Source organism: Dama dama, chromosome 31, assembly GCF_033118175.1.
Source record: "Dama dama isolate Ldn47 chromosome 31, ASM3311817v1, whole genome shotgun sequence".
NCBI classification, from domain to species: Eukaryota; Metazoa; Chordata; class Mammalia; order Artiodactyla; family Cervidae; genus Dama; species Dama dama.
In genome coordinates, this window is record NC_083711.1 from 58,602,167 (window position 1) to 58,616,929 (window position 14,763).

Sequence of the window (14,763 nt, forward strand, 5' to 3'; positions counted from 1 at the left end):
AGACTTGATTCGTGAGGATGATGAGAGAGGTTGAAAATTCTCTCTTACTCATTTTATTAGAGCCTGTCTATCCCCTCAGCATTTTCGCCATTTAGGGATGGGGCTAATTATGGCAATGAATTGGAAAATGAACTGGGATTTCTGAGGGAGGACTTAAATTATTGTAAATCCTAGCGCTTATTAAATTTTGTGTAAACCCCTCTCAGTTTAGCTTCAATTGGATTTTTTTAAGTTTACTCTCGCAGCATGATAGAAACCATATTGCCAATAAAAATTCTAATAATCTGCAGCCCAATAGTCCTGCTTTTAATGTATGAAACTCCAGGATGCTATGAGGCAGAGCAACAGGGGACATGATGCATCCCTGTCTCTGATACAGTCATGCCCTTTGAAGGACAATTGGGTGATTTAAAAGCCCGTTCTTAGGCTTGTTGTATCTGGATATCCTTCACCATTAATGCGTCTAATGAAGATATATTTGTAAGCTGAAATGTAAAAGCTGGAGTCAAATGGCATGATAAGTCAGTACGCTGAAATAAAGGAGTTGGTATCTCGTTCCTTTAAAACCATATGTAGATTAGATGGAAGGAGCGGAGTTGCTTCCTGTGATGGCGCTCTGTGACATCTCCTCCTTGTGGAGTTGTTTACTGTCATGTTGTTTTAGCTCTAAAGTATTTAAGAGTCAAATTTATAGTATTTCTGTTAGCATTGCATTTAACTGATTCCCTTCAATCCTATTTTGCAAAAGCTTAGGAAATACTGTTGCCCACTGCTTCCCTATATACCCTGTGTGTGTGTGTGTGTGTGTGTGTGTGTGCGCTAAATCACTTCAGTCTTGTCAATCTTTGCACCCCCATGGACTGTGGCCCACCAGGCTCCTCTGTCCATGGTATTCTCCAAACAAGAATACTGGAGTGGGTTGCCATGCCCTCCTCCAGGGATCTTCCCAATCCAAGGATCGAACCTGCATCTCTTAAGTCTCCTGCATTGGCAGGTGGATTCTTTCCTGCTAGTGCCACCTGGGAAAAAGCTGTATTCAAAAAGAAATATGTGGTATTTCCTTGAGTATTGTGCCCTTTTACTCAGTTTAGGGAAATTTTTGGCTAAAGATCAAGAAAGACTCTCTTTTATCCTAAGCCCAATAGTAGTTAATTTTATTTATATGTAAGGGAGTGAGTAAAGTCAGTATTCCAAGAGTCAGCCAATAGAAAGATATTTCACAAGCTTCTATTTCTTTTCTACACAAAGCACCATTAGGTTGAAAAAATCAGACCCTATACACTTGTTTCTCAGCCCTTTGCTAATGAGGTATCTTTTGTTCCAGTAATCTGAACAGTAATGATCTTCCCTATTAAGAAGAAAAAGTTCTTTAATGATCCAGCCCTTTGGAACCCACCTGCTTGTATCATGGGCTTCCCTTGTGGCTCAGCTGGTAAAGAATCTGCCTGCAATGTGGGAGACCTGGGTTCAATCCCTGGGTTGGAAAGATCCCCTGGAGAAGGGAAAGGGGATACTGCCAGAACACTCCAGTATTCTGACCTGTAAAGTTCCATGAACTGTATAGTCCATGAGGTCGCAAAGAGTCGGACATGACTGCCTTTCACTTTCACTTTGCTTGTATCACCCACCTGGGGTAGAGGACTTCCTTTACAGTCAAAAGTTTATATATTTCAAATTTTTATATATTAACAATGATAATATAAAACTATAACTTTCCCCCCTCATTTGTGGCAGGAGGAATTGGGTTTCCTCTAGTCCTTAGCAGAAATATTATAAGGTAGTAACCATGCAACAATTTTTACAACATACAAAACAAAAACCTCACAGCAACTCATATTTTTGTTGTTTTATATTATAACTGTCTTGAGAATGGAACAGCCCAAAGTCTCCTAGTTTATCTATTTCCCAGGTATAAAGTATTGAATTGTGAACTTCTCAAATGATATACTGAAGTCCTAACCCCTGGTACCTATGCATGTTATCTTATTTAGAAGTAGGGTTTTGAAGATGTAATCAAGTTAAGATGAGGTAAATAGAGCAAACCCTGATCCAAAATGACGGATGTCTTTATAAGTTGGGGAGACAGATACACTCAGAGACATTGCCATTGATGACAGAGGCAGAGGTCAGGGTGGAGTGCCTGCAAAGCCCAGGAGCACCAACAATCAGTGGCCACTACCAGAAGCAAGGAGGAGACTCAGAGAGAGAGATCTCTTGAGATCTTGGTTTTGAACTTCTAACTTCTAGAGAATGTGCAAAGAAATGTCTGATTTCGTAAGCCACTCAGTTTGTGGCACTTTGTTACGGTAGCCCTAGTAAACCAACACACCACGTGTGGAGACTACCACCTGACAAACAGCTAGGAAGCCGAGATGCAGGCTATTTCTGGAATCCCTGGAAACATTCTGCCCCTTAGTTTTTCCTATTTCTTCGGGGAACAATGACTCAATCCCACTTGAGGCTTTGCAAAACCTTGTATTAGCCTATTGTCCAAGGCCAGAGCATGACAGGAGGATATTGCTGGCCTTTAACGACTTGGAACAGCCTGGGACTGATAAAACAATGATATGCAGTGTGACGTAGACTAGTTAGTGTTCATTGCTTCTAGGCAAGGATGTTTTTACTTGAAGAGCTTGAAACTTATCATCCAAAGGTTCAATGGGTTTCTTTTTTTTTCTTTTAGAATTTATTTTCAATTTTTATTTTATATTAGAGTATGTTGCTGTTGTTATTTAGTCTCTAAGTTGTGTCTAACTCTTTGGCGACCCCATGGATTACAGCCCAGGTTCCTCTGTCCGTGAAATTTCCCAGGCAAGAATACTGGAGTGGGTTGCTATTTCATTCTCCAGGGGATCATCCTGACTTAGGGTCAAATCTGCACCTCCTGCATTGGCAGGTGGATTCTTTACCACTGAGCCAGCTGGGAAGCCCATATTAAAGTATAGTTGATAAACAATGTTGCTTGGTTTCAAGTTTATAGCAAAGTGATTCAGTTATGCATATGCATGTATCTATTCTTTAATTATTTTCCCATTTAGGTTATTACAGAATATTGAGCCAGATTCCCTATGCTATACAGTAGATCCTTGTTGGTTATCTACTTTAAACATAGTAATGTGTACATTTCAAATCTAAAACTCCCCATCTACCCCTCCCCTCCCCCTTCTCACCTGATGACCACGTTTGTTCTCTAAGTCTGAGTCTGTTTCTGTTTTGTAAATAAGTTCATTTGCATCTTTTTTTAAGATTCCACATATAGACAATATCATATGATACTTGTCTTTGCCTGATTACTTCACTCAGGATGATAATCTCCAGGCTCATCCATGTTGCTGCAAATGGCATCATTTCATTCTTTTTAATGACTGATATTCCATTTGATATAGGTACCAGTCTTCTTTCTTTCTTTCTTCATTTTTAGCTGGAGGATAATTGCCTTGCAGTGTTGTGTAGGTTTCTGCCACCAACAACGTGAATCACCGTAAGTATACACGTGTCCCTTCCCTCTTGAACCCCCTTCCCCAACTCCATCCCACTCCTCTCAGCTGTCACAGAGCACAGAGTTGAACCCCCTGTGCTATCGGACAACCTCCCACTAGGTGCCTGTTCTGCGTCCAATAATGCACATGCCTCAATGCCACTCTCCCAGTCCCACTTGCTCCTCCCCTGCTGTGTCCGTTAGGCTGTTCTCCACGTCCGTGTCTCTATTCCTGCCCTGCAAATAGGTTCATCCGTCCATTTTTCTAGAGTCCATATATATGTGTTAATGTATGATATATTTTTTTCTTTCTGATTTTCTTCCCTCTGTATAACAGATTCTAGGTGTATCTACCTCACTGGAACTGACTCAAATTTGTCCCTTTTATGGCTGAGTAATACCCCGTTGTATATATGTACCACAACTTCTTTATCCTTCTCTCAGTGGACATCTAAGTTGCTTCCATGTCCTGACGATCGTAAACAGTGCTGCAATGAACACTGGAGTGCACGTATCCTTTTGAACTATGTCTTTCTCTGGATATACATCCAGGAGTGGCCTCGCTGGGTCATATGGTGGCTCTATATCTAGTTTCTTAAGGAGTATTCCTACTGTTCTACATAGTGGCTGTACCAGTTTACATTCCCACCAGCAATCTAAAACGGTTCTCCACACCCTCCCCAGCGTTTACTGTTTGTAGATGGCCATTAGGACTGGTGTGAGGCGATACTTCATTGTAATTTTGATTTGCATTTCTCTAATAATCACTGACCCGAGCTGCCCAGGTTTTGCTAGTATTAAAGAACCTTCCTGCCAATGCAGGAGACACAGGAGACATGGGTTTGATCCCTGGTTGGGAAGATTCCCTGGAGGAGGATCACGCCAGTATTCTCGCCTGGAGAATCCCATGGACAGAGGAGCCTGGCAGGCTACAGTCTATAGGGTCACAAAGGGTTGGACATGACTGAATGAATAACACTTTCACTTTTCACTTTCTGTTCTACATGTATATCCTCTCTTCTTTATCCATTCATCTACTGATGGACACATGAGTTGCTTCCACATCCTAGCAATTATGAATAATGCTGCTGTCAACATTGAGGTGTATGTGTCTTTTTTAATTAGTTTTTTTTTTTTTTTCAGATATATACCCAGGAGTGGAATTACTGGGTCATATGGTAGTGCTGTTTTTGAGAAGTACCCATACTACTTTCTGCAGTGACCGTGCCAATTTCCATTCCCACCGACAGTGTGGAGGGGTTCATTTGGCATCATATCCTCATCAACATTTTTTATTTGTGTTCTTTTTTCAAAAAAGGATTATGGCCATTCTGACAGGTGTGAGGTGATTTCTGCGGCTCTATTCTTCTTTCTTTAGGACCTTTTGTGTGTCCATACAGATTCTAAAATTATTTGTTCTAGTTCTGTGAAAAATGCCATTGGTATTTTGATAGAGATTGCACTGAAATCTGGGGTAGTATGGTCATGTTAACAACATTAATTCTTCCAATCAAGAACATGCTGTAGCTTTCCATGTTTGTATGATCTTCAGTTTCTTTCATCAATGTCTTAGTTTTCTGAGCACCTTCCCTTGTAGCTCAGTCAGTAAAGAATCTGCCTGCAGTGCAGGAGACCTGGGTTTGATCCCTGGGTTGGGAAGATCCACTGGAGAAGGAAATGGCAACCCACTCCAGTATCCTTGCCTGGAAAATCTCATGGACAGAGGAGCCTGGTGGGTGAGCTGCAGTCCATGGGGTCACAAAGAGTCAGGCACGACTGAGCTAACACTTAATACTAACACCTCCTTAGGTAGGTTTATTCCTAGGGATTTTATTCTTTTTAATGTGATGGTTGATGGAATTGTTTCCTTAATTTCTCTTTCTGATAGTTAATTGCTAGTGTATAGTTCAGTTCAGTCACTCGGTCGTGTCTGACTCTTTGCGACCCCACGAACCACAGCATGCCAGGCCTCACTGTCCATCACCAACTCCCAGGGTCCACCCAAACTCATGTCAGTTGAGTCGGTGATGCCATCTAGCCATCTCATCCTCTGTGATCCCCTTCTCCTCCTGCCTTCAATCTTTCCCAACATTAGGGTCTTTTCAAACGAGTCAGCTCTTCTCATCTGGTGACCAAAATATTGGAGTTTCAGCTTCAGCATCAGTCCTTCCAATGAACACCCAGGACCGATTTCTTTTAAGATGGACTGGTTGGATCTCCTTGCAGTCCAAGGGACGCTCAAGAGTCTTCTCCAACACCACAGTTCAAAAGCATCAATTCTTCTGCGCTCAACTTTCTTTATAGTCCAACTCTCACATCCATATATAACTACTGGAAAAACAATAGCCTTGACTAGATGGACCTTTGTTGACAAAGTAATGTCTCTGCTTTTTAATATGCTGTCTAGGTTGGTCATAGCTTTCCTTCCAAGGAGTAAGCGTCTTTTAATTTCATGGCTGCAATCACCATCTGCAGTGATTTTGGAGCCCCAAAAAATAAATCTGACACTGTTACCATTGTTTCCACATCTATTTCCCATGAAGTGATGGGACCAGATGCCATGATCTCAGTTTTCTGAATGTTGAGCTTTAAGCCAACTTTTTCACTCTCCTCTTTTAACTTCATCAAGAGACTCTTTAGTTCTTCTTCACTTTCTGCCATAAGGGTGGGGTCATCTGCATATCTGAGGTTATTGGTATTTCTCCCAGCAATCTTGATTCCAGCTTGTGCTTCTTCCAGCCCAGCATTTCTCATGATGTACTCTGCATATAAGTTGAATAAGCAAGGTGACAATATACAGCCTTGACATACTCCTTTTCCTATTTGGAACCAGTCAGTTGTTCCATGTCCAGTTCTTTTTTTTTTTATGACTTTGGAAAGAAAACATCTTGAGAATATATTGGTTATAATAGCATAGTCCCCATATGTGGGTTTTTTTAAATTTTTTTTTATTTTTTATTAGTTGGAGGCTAATTGCTTCACAACATTTCAGTGGGTTTTGTCATACATTGATGTGAATCAGCCATAGAGTTACACGCATTCCCCATCCCGATCCCCCCTCCCACCTCCCTCTCCACCCGATTCCTCTGGGTCTTCCCAGTGCACCAGGCCCGAGCACTTGTTTCATGCATCCCACCTGGGCTGGTGATCTGTTTCACCATAGATAATATACATGCTGTTCTTTCGAAACATCCCACCCCATGTCCAGTTCTAACTGTTGCTTCCTGACCTGCATACAGATTTCTCAAGAGGCAGGTCAGGTGGTCCGGTATGCCCATCTGTTTCAGAATTTTCCACAGTTTATTGTGATTCACACAGTCAAAGGCTTTGGCATAGTCAATGAAGCAGAAATAGATGTTTTTCTGGAACCCTCTTGCTTTTTCGATGACCCAGCAAATGTTGGCAGTTTGATCTCTGGTTCCTCTGCCTTTTCTAAAACCAGCTTGAACATCTGGAAGTTCATGGTTCACATATTGCTGAAGCCTGGCTTGGAGAATTTTGAGCATTACTTCACTAGCGTGTGAGATGAGTGCAATTGTGTGGTAGTTTGAACATTCTTTGGCATTGCCTTTCTGAGGGATTGGAATGAAAACTGACCTTTTCCAGTCCTGTGGCCACTGCTGAGTTTTCCAAATTTGCTGGCATATTGAGTGCAGCACTTTCACAGCATCATCTTTCAGGATTTGAAATAGCTCAACTGGAATTCCATCACCTCCACTAGCTTTGTTTGTAGTGGTGCTTCCTAAGGCCCCCTTGATTTGACATTCCAGGATGTACAGTTTTACTTTTTCCTTTCCAATAATTTTGATTGTTTTTATTTCTTCTTCTTGTATGATTATTGTGACTAGGACTTCCAAATATTGTGTTGAATAAAAGTGGGGAGAGTGGGCATCTTTTTCTTGTTTCTAGCCTTAGAGGAAATGCTTTCTTTGTTTCACTGTTGAGTATGATGTTAGCTATGGGCTTGTTGTATATGGCCTAATTTATTATGTCGAGGTATGTTCCCTCCATACCTTCTTTCTGAAGAGCTTTTATCATACCTGGATGTTGAATTTTGAAAAAACTTTGTCTTCATCTGTTGAAATTATCATATGATGTATTGTTACAGTCCTTTTGCTAATGGTTTGTTGAGTTATATCAGTTTATAATTGTCTTGTGACATCTGTGTCTTGTTTTGGTGTCAGGGTGATGTGGTACTCGCAGAGTAAGTTTGGAAGCTTTCCTTCCCCAGCAGGTTTCTGGAATAGTTTGGGAAGGATATGAGTTAGCACTTGTCTAAATCTTTATTAGAATTTACCTGTGAAGTCGTCTCATCCTGGACTTTAATGGTTTTTAATTTATATAATATATTGCTTTCATTGTTGGATTTGTTAAATTGCTAAAGATAAGTCCTTTACATCTTACATAAATTTTTTATAGAGGGCCAGATAAGACTGCTTCCTCTTACTGTGATCTATGTCAAAGTAACTAGTCCCAATCCATCTCAGTTCATTGGTTCTAAGGATGCTTGTCCCAGCCTTCATGAGTTTTAACTCAAACAATCCTTCCAAATATAATATTTCCCTTCACCCTTGGCTTAGAGGTCAGGGCCCTCAAGTAACTACTAACAGCAACACTAGTTGATTTAAGTTAAGCTGACATTTGTAATTTATCAACCAGCATTGGATTTGTCTAGGCTATTTTCCAGTGTCAGGGAACATTTCTAAGAACCTATAATAAATAGAACTCTAGGACCGAGTTTAAAAAAAAATAATACCCCTCATGTAGTGGTAAGCTTGAAATGGGATGGTGGTAAATGTGAAACAGTTGATTGAAGAACAGAAGTGAATGGACAGTTCTGACAATGTATTGAAAAAACCCATGAATAAAATTATGCCATGTAGTGAAACACAAAAATTTTGTTTGTTTATAATTTAATTTTGTTATTTTTAAAAATCCACTTTATTCAGGTATGATTGACACGTAAAAGACTGTACATATTTAACGTATATAATTCAATGAGTTTGGGGATAAATATACACTCATGAAATCAATATCGCCATCAAGACCTTAGCTATATCCATCACCATCCAGTTTCCTGCCCGTTTATTATTAATTAATTAATTTCTTATGGTACAAACACATAAAATAATATTTACCATTCTAGAAAATTGTAAATACATAATATAGTATTGCAAGCTGTAGACACTATGCTAGGTAGCAGATCTCTAGAACTTATTTTGTGTAATTGAAACTTTATGCTCTGTGACCATCTCCTCCTCATTTTCCTCCCCGCCTACTCCCTGGCAAATATCATTCAACTCTGCTTCTATAAGTTTAAATATTTTACATTCCACCAGTAAGTGAGATTATACAGTATTTGTGTATTTGGCTTATTTCATTTAGCATAACGGCCTCCAGTTCCATCCATGTTGTTTCCAATAACAGGATTTTCTTCCTTTTAAAGCTGAATGATATTCCATTGTGTGTATAAACCACATTTTCTTTATTCATTAATCCAGGGGTTGACAGTTAGGCTGTTTTCACATTTTGGCTATTGTGAATAATGCTGCAATGAACACGAGAGTGCACGTATCTTTTCAGAATCCTGCTTTCAGTTCCTTTGGGTAAATACTCAGAAGTGAAATTACTGGATCATGTGGTAGTTCTACTTTTAATTTTTTGAGTAACCTCCATACTGTTCCCCATAGTGGCTGTGCCAACTGTTGTTCCCACCAGCCTTTACCAGGATTCTCTCTCCTCTAACTCCTTTCCAAAATTTGTTACCTTTTTTGTCTCCATGACAGTCATCCCGTTTGATTTGCATTTCCCTGACGCCTAGTGATGTTGAGTGACTTTTGCCCTTTTGTATTATTAAATTTTTAGAGAAATGTCTATTCAGGCCTTTTGCCTGCTTTTAAATCAGATTTCTAATCAGTTTGTTTGGCTATTGAGTTGTAGAAGTTTCTTGTGTATTTTAGATGTTAACTCTTTATCATGTATATGGTTTGCAGTTATATTTTCCCATTCCATAGGTTGTCTTTTCATTTTCTTGATTGTGTTCATTGCTATGCAGAAGCTGTTTAGTTTAATGTAGTCCCATTTGTTTATTTTTGCTTTTGTGGTCTGTGCTTCTGGTATGATTTGTAAGAAATCATTTTCAGGACCAACGACATAAAACTTTTCCTCCATGTTTTCTTCTAGGAATTTTGTAGCTTCAGATCTTATGTTTACATCTTTGATCCATTTTGAGTTGACGTTTATGTGTTATGTAAGTGTGTGTGCACTCAGTCGCTCAGGCATGTCTGGCTCTTTGCGACCCCGTGGACTGTAGCCTGCAAGGCTCCTCTGTCCATTATGTGAGATAAAGGTCCGATTCCATTTTTTGCATCCTGTTCAGTTGTGTCTTACTCTTTGTGGCCCCATGGACTGTAGCCTGCCAGGCTCCTCTGTCCATGGGGATTCTCTAGGCAAGAATACTGGAGTGGGTTGCTATTCCCTTCTCCAGGGATCTTCCCAACCCAGGGATCATACCCAGGTCTCCTGCATTGCAAGCATATTCTTCATCCTCTGAGCCACCAGGAAAGATGCAGGAATCAAACCTGGTCTCCTGCATTGCAGTTGGATTCTTTACTAACTGAACTATCAGGGGAGCCCCCTTGTTTGCATATGAATATCCAAGTTCTCAGAACACTATTTACTGAAGAGAGTGTCCTTTTCCCACTCTGTAATCCTTGGTGCTCTAGTTGAAGATGAATTGATTGTATTAGCAGAGGTTTATTTCTGGGTTCTCTATTCTGTTCCATTGGTTTGTGTGTCTATCTTTATGCCAGGCACTAGCCTCATGCTGCAGTGGGCCTAAAGCCTGAGTCCCATTTCTCTATCTTATTCTCTCTGAATGTTCAACTATAACCTGTCTATCACCTCTCCAGTAATAATTCTTCCCATATACACTTGAAAATTATTTACTGTAACTTATATGCATTTTACTTTCTAAGCAAATTTTTAAATTTTGGTGATAATTCCTACTCAATTCTCAGCTTTAGTTTTTTAAGCAGCTGTGGCTAAATAGAAGTCTGTTTCCTATGATGGGTGATTCTTTTGCACTGTGTGACCAGCTTTAGAAATATCATTAAATGTTGGATGGTCTCAGAGAATTTGGTCAAACCACACCAAAGTCATTTAGATTTAGGCAGAAACTTAACATGATCCATTTTTCCACTTTCCACTTTTGTAGTCCCTCTCCTAAAAGGACTCAGGGCTGTACCCAAGTCCATGGAGTTCTCAAACTGTATACTAATTTACTGTTTTGAACCTGTAGTATGAAAAAGTTTCTTTGAGTCCTGTGTCACTCAGGGTAAGAGTAAACTGAATAAACTGAATAGACTGCCTGCATAATGTATAAAGGTTTGTTTATGTTCTATTTTGCTGGAGGTTCTCCATTATACTCCATCTATACAACAGTCTATATCTAATGTGGACAAATTATTAGTATATCTCTGTAACAATAGAGTATACAGTGGACTAGCTGGAATGGCTTAGAATGTACATACAAACTACTTTTAGCATTCGTTTCAATGTATTGACAGTCTTCTATGATTACTGTAATAAGGTACTTTGAGCTTTTCTGTAGTCGAATATATTCTAATCCAGCCTAGCATTTTCCACAGATGCTGTTCAAATGTATGTCTTTATAATTTTGTAAATCAGAGCCCCATGACTGGTGTTCATGCATGTGGCATCATGGCATGGAGAGATTAGTACCTCTTCTGAGAGACACTGGGTCAGATTTCCCTTTATAGGCTGAATGACCCCATTAACACCACAAATTTATTTATTTTACCAGTTGTTGGTTGTTGTTGTTCAGTTGCCAAGTCATGTCCAACTTGTTGCAACTCCATGGACTGCAGCACGCCAGGCTCGCCTGTCCTTTACTGTCTCCCGGAGCTTGCTCAAACTCATGTCCATTGAGTCAGTGATACACCCAGCCATCTCATCCTCTGTCGCCCCCTTCTCCTCCTCCCCTTAAACTTTCCCAACATCAGGGTCTTTTCCAGTGAGTCAGCTCTTCACATCAGGTGGCCCAAATATTGGAGCTTCAGCTTCAGGGTCAGTCCTTCCAATGCATATGCGGCATTGATTTCCTCTAGTATTGACTAGTTTGATCTCATTGCTGTCCAAGGGACTCTCGAGAGTCTTCTCCAGCCATACGGTTCGAAAGCATCAATTCTTTGGCACTCAGCCTTCTTTATGGTCCAACTTTCCCATACATGACTACTGGAAAAAGCTTTCACTAGATGACTATACAAAGCTTTGTCAGTGCTCAGAATAATAAATTATGACTAAAGAGGTCCCACCAAGATCTCTATGAACCTTTCTCAAAACGTACATTTCACAGTGTTGAAGCAAATAGAACATGCAGTATTTAAGTTCCTATGATAATTGTTTATCCAAAAACTATGAAAACTGACCGCTGAATGTTCTGTTTGAGGCTAGAGAGAGAAAGAGACCCTGACTCTTTGCTCCATCCAAGATGAGATGATTGACTTAGAGTGAATGTCATCACTGCCAATTGTACCTGTCCTTAGAGGAGTTATGCCAAAGGCCAGTATACTTTCTCCCTTTGAAACACATCTTTGATTTTGAGAAAACTCTATGGCTGCTTTTCATAAAGTTTGGGTGTCCACATCTGCTCCAATATATAAAAGAGGAAGATGTATACTTAGTAGAAGACTGGACTCAAAAGTGCTAATACCTGAATGTAGGGGGATATTTTTAAAGTTAAGACTAAAAAAGGAATAGAATAATACTGGACTAGTCTCTAATTCTCTTGGTAACTTAACGTGTCTCCTTCATAGCTTATTTAGAAAAGTAGAGCAAAACAAAAATTAAGTTTGATTCAGAGAAGGAAGCCATCCCTACATTGGCAGGTATTTACACATATATGTAAGTGTCGTCTCTCCTGGTGTATCCTTCCCCTTCTTTCCAGAGCCAGCAGTATCCACACTGCTATTTCCTTCAAGACTCCAGTCAAACACCACCCTCACAATGAAGCATTTTCCAAAGTCAAAATATTTCCCCATCAGAGTTCTCATTGGATCCTGCCTGCCTCTTTCCAATAACCTCGATTGCATTGTTTTTATTACAATGCCTGGTACATGGCTTCAGCGTTGTGTGGTAAATAAGTGAGTCAACCTTTGAGGACCCTTTGAGGTACACTTTGAGGACCATGTAATTGGACAAGTGCCATGGGAGGCACCTAACTTTAGAATCTCTTAACATTATCACTTGATAAATGAAATTATAGACTATTTCAGAGTTTGAAATGTACAGATACTCTGATTTTCAGCAAATTGGGACTCAAGAGGACACAGTCTGCTAAAGACTTCATGGGAGCAGAATCAGAAGTAAATCATTTCTTCATAAGCAGGAGGAATGTTATTTGTGGGATGATTCTGATTCTTTTCTCCATCTATCTACATAACATGATGTCTTCGCTGCGTGCTTTCCAATGGCCCCTGACGCTGGCTTGCTCGTGTCTGCTCTCTGTGTAATGTGGTCTTCCCCCAGGACAAATTATCTATTGTAGGGAGGCTCAGATTCTCTTTATGGCCACATTTGCATATTTTTTTTCATTTCCATAGAAACATCTCCACTGACTCAGAACTGCCTCTGTCCTCTTAAGTCAGAGATATTTATCTTTCAAGCAGTGAGCTACGTGTGACGCAAGACAGATGGGGCTGCTTTCCCTGCAGTCCTTACCTTGTTCCTCTTTAAAGGAATTTATGATGGTCTGCCTTTAGGTTATTTATTTATATTTTGCTCCATGACCACTTTTCCAGTAATGAGTTTAAATATAAGCAACCTAAACCCATCTGGAAATAAAATTATGCACTAGCTTCACGACAAAAGATAATTACATTATAATCAAGCTGTCATTTTCAGAGATAGTAGGAGATGAAGCATGCTATAAACTGACATGTAAAGTGTATAGATTATTCTTTCAAATAGCTTCCACAGTGCCTGGGAGCACCAAGATTCCTAATGCATAGTATCAGACTTTACAACTGGAAATTTTCTGGGAGTGACCAAACATCTAGTTTTTGAGAGTAATGGCTCCTAATGCTCAGAGGACTAAAGGCCAGAATTAGCCTTTCTGGGCTCTGGCGTAGACCTCAGCTTGGCTACACCAGGACTACTTGGGTTGTGCCCAGGTTCAGAGAGTAAGACTTAATTTTACTTTTTTAAACCTGTCTTTATTCTTAGGTTGTTGTTTTTCTTAGGTTGGTAGGAGCGGGACGCTCGATGTTTTTGACATGTTTAGGTGGAATGTGGAGAGTTGGCTGCTATGGCAGAAAATGATAATTTTAGGAGAAAGCGAAGACTGTCATTGCAGTTAGTTTTACCACTCCAAGTCCAGTTTCCTCTGGTAGCCGTAACTGGTCGCTGGCTTTTCACGGCTGGGAGAACGTTTCCCCTTCCCTGGCCTGCGTACAGCTGCTGCGGTAGAAGGAGCCAGCCTGCCTCCCACCGGATGCCTGGCTGGACCGTCTGGAGGGGCGCCGGCACCCCGAGGCAGGAGCAGGACGCGCTCCCCGGGGAAGGCGCTGCGCCTGCGCGTGCTGCCGCCACTTCTGCCGGGGCGGAGAGCCCGTCGCCTCAGTGAACGTGCTGCCCGGGAGCCCCAGCCAAGCAGATCTCTGTTGCCTCCTTTCCTTGACGCAGTCCTTGTCCGAAGGGATCTGAAAATGCCTGTCCTGGGGAGCATGACCCCCAGACCTCCTGAGACTCTCTGAGCCCTCGGCTGCTCACTGAACCGTCGCTGACTGTGTCACTTCTCTGAACTCTGAGCGCCGACTTCTTCAGTCTGCACTCAGCTTCCGCCCTGTCGTGATGAACTGTATATTGACCTCGTGCCTCAGATCATGGAAAACATCACTGAGTTCTGGGCCAGGATCCTGATTGCTGTATGAGTCCTCCTGTTCACATTTCTGTTCTCTTTAATTATCTCCATTTTGGAAATAGTAAGGAATATTAATAATACCTAATACTTGCTGCTGACTTACTAGATATTTCAGCTATTGATTTGAACATTGCGTGTGTGTTTAATCATTTTATACACAGCAATGAGAGGTTTCAGGACCTGTCCTCTTAACCGCTGGTTTGTACAACTGGTTGAGGTAGGCTGCATTGGAATAATATTATGGAATGTTATTTGATTGGGATCATGGTTACAAGGAAGGAGTAAGAAGCATTGTAGGGAATATAGTGTGTTGGGAAATTGGATTCTTAATTAGGTAAAACTA

The 14,763-nt window shown here is 40.7% G+C and overlaps 1 long non-coding RNA gene across 1 annotated transcript in view; it reads left to right on the forward strand.

Annotated features, from left to right (window-relative positions):
• LOC133050167 (uncharacterized) overlaps positions 1-3,898 on the forward strand; it is a 50,661-nt gene extending 46,763 nt beyond the window's left edge. The window contains exons 3-4 of the long non-coding RNA XR_009691542.1: positions 3,422-3,481; positions 3,816-3,898. This is a non-coding gene — a long non-coding RNA (uncharacterized LOC133050167). The remainder of the gene's footprint in view (positions 1-3,421; positions 3,482-3,815) is intronic.
• Positions 3,899-14,763: the final 10,865 nt, after the last annotated feature.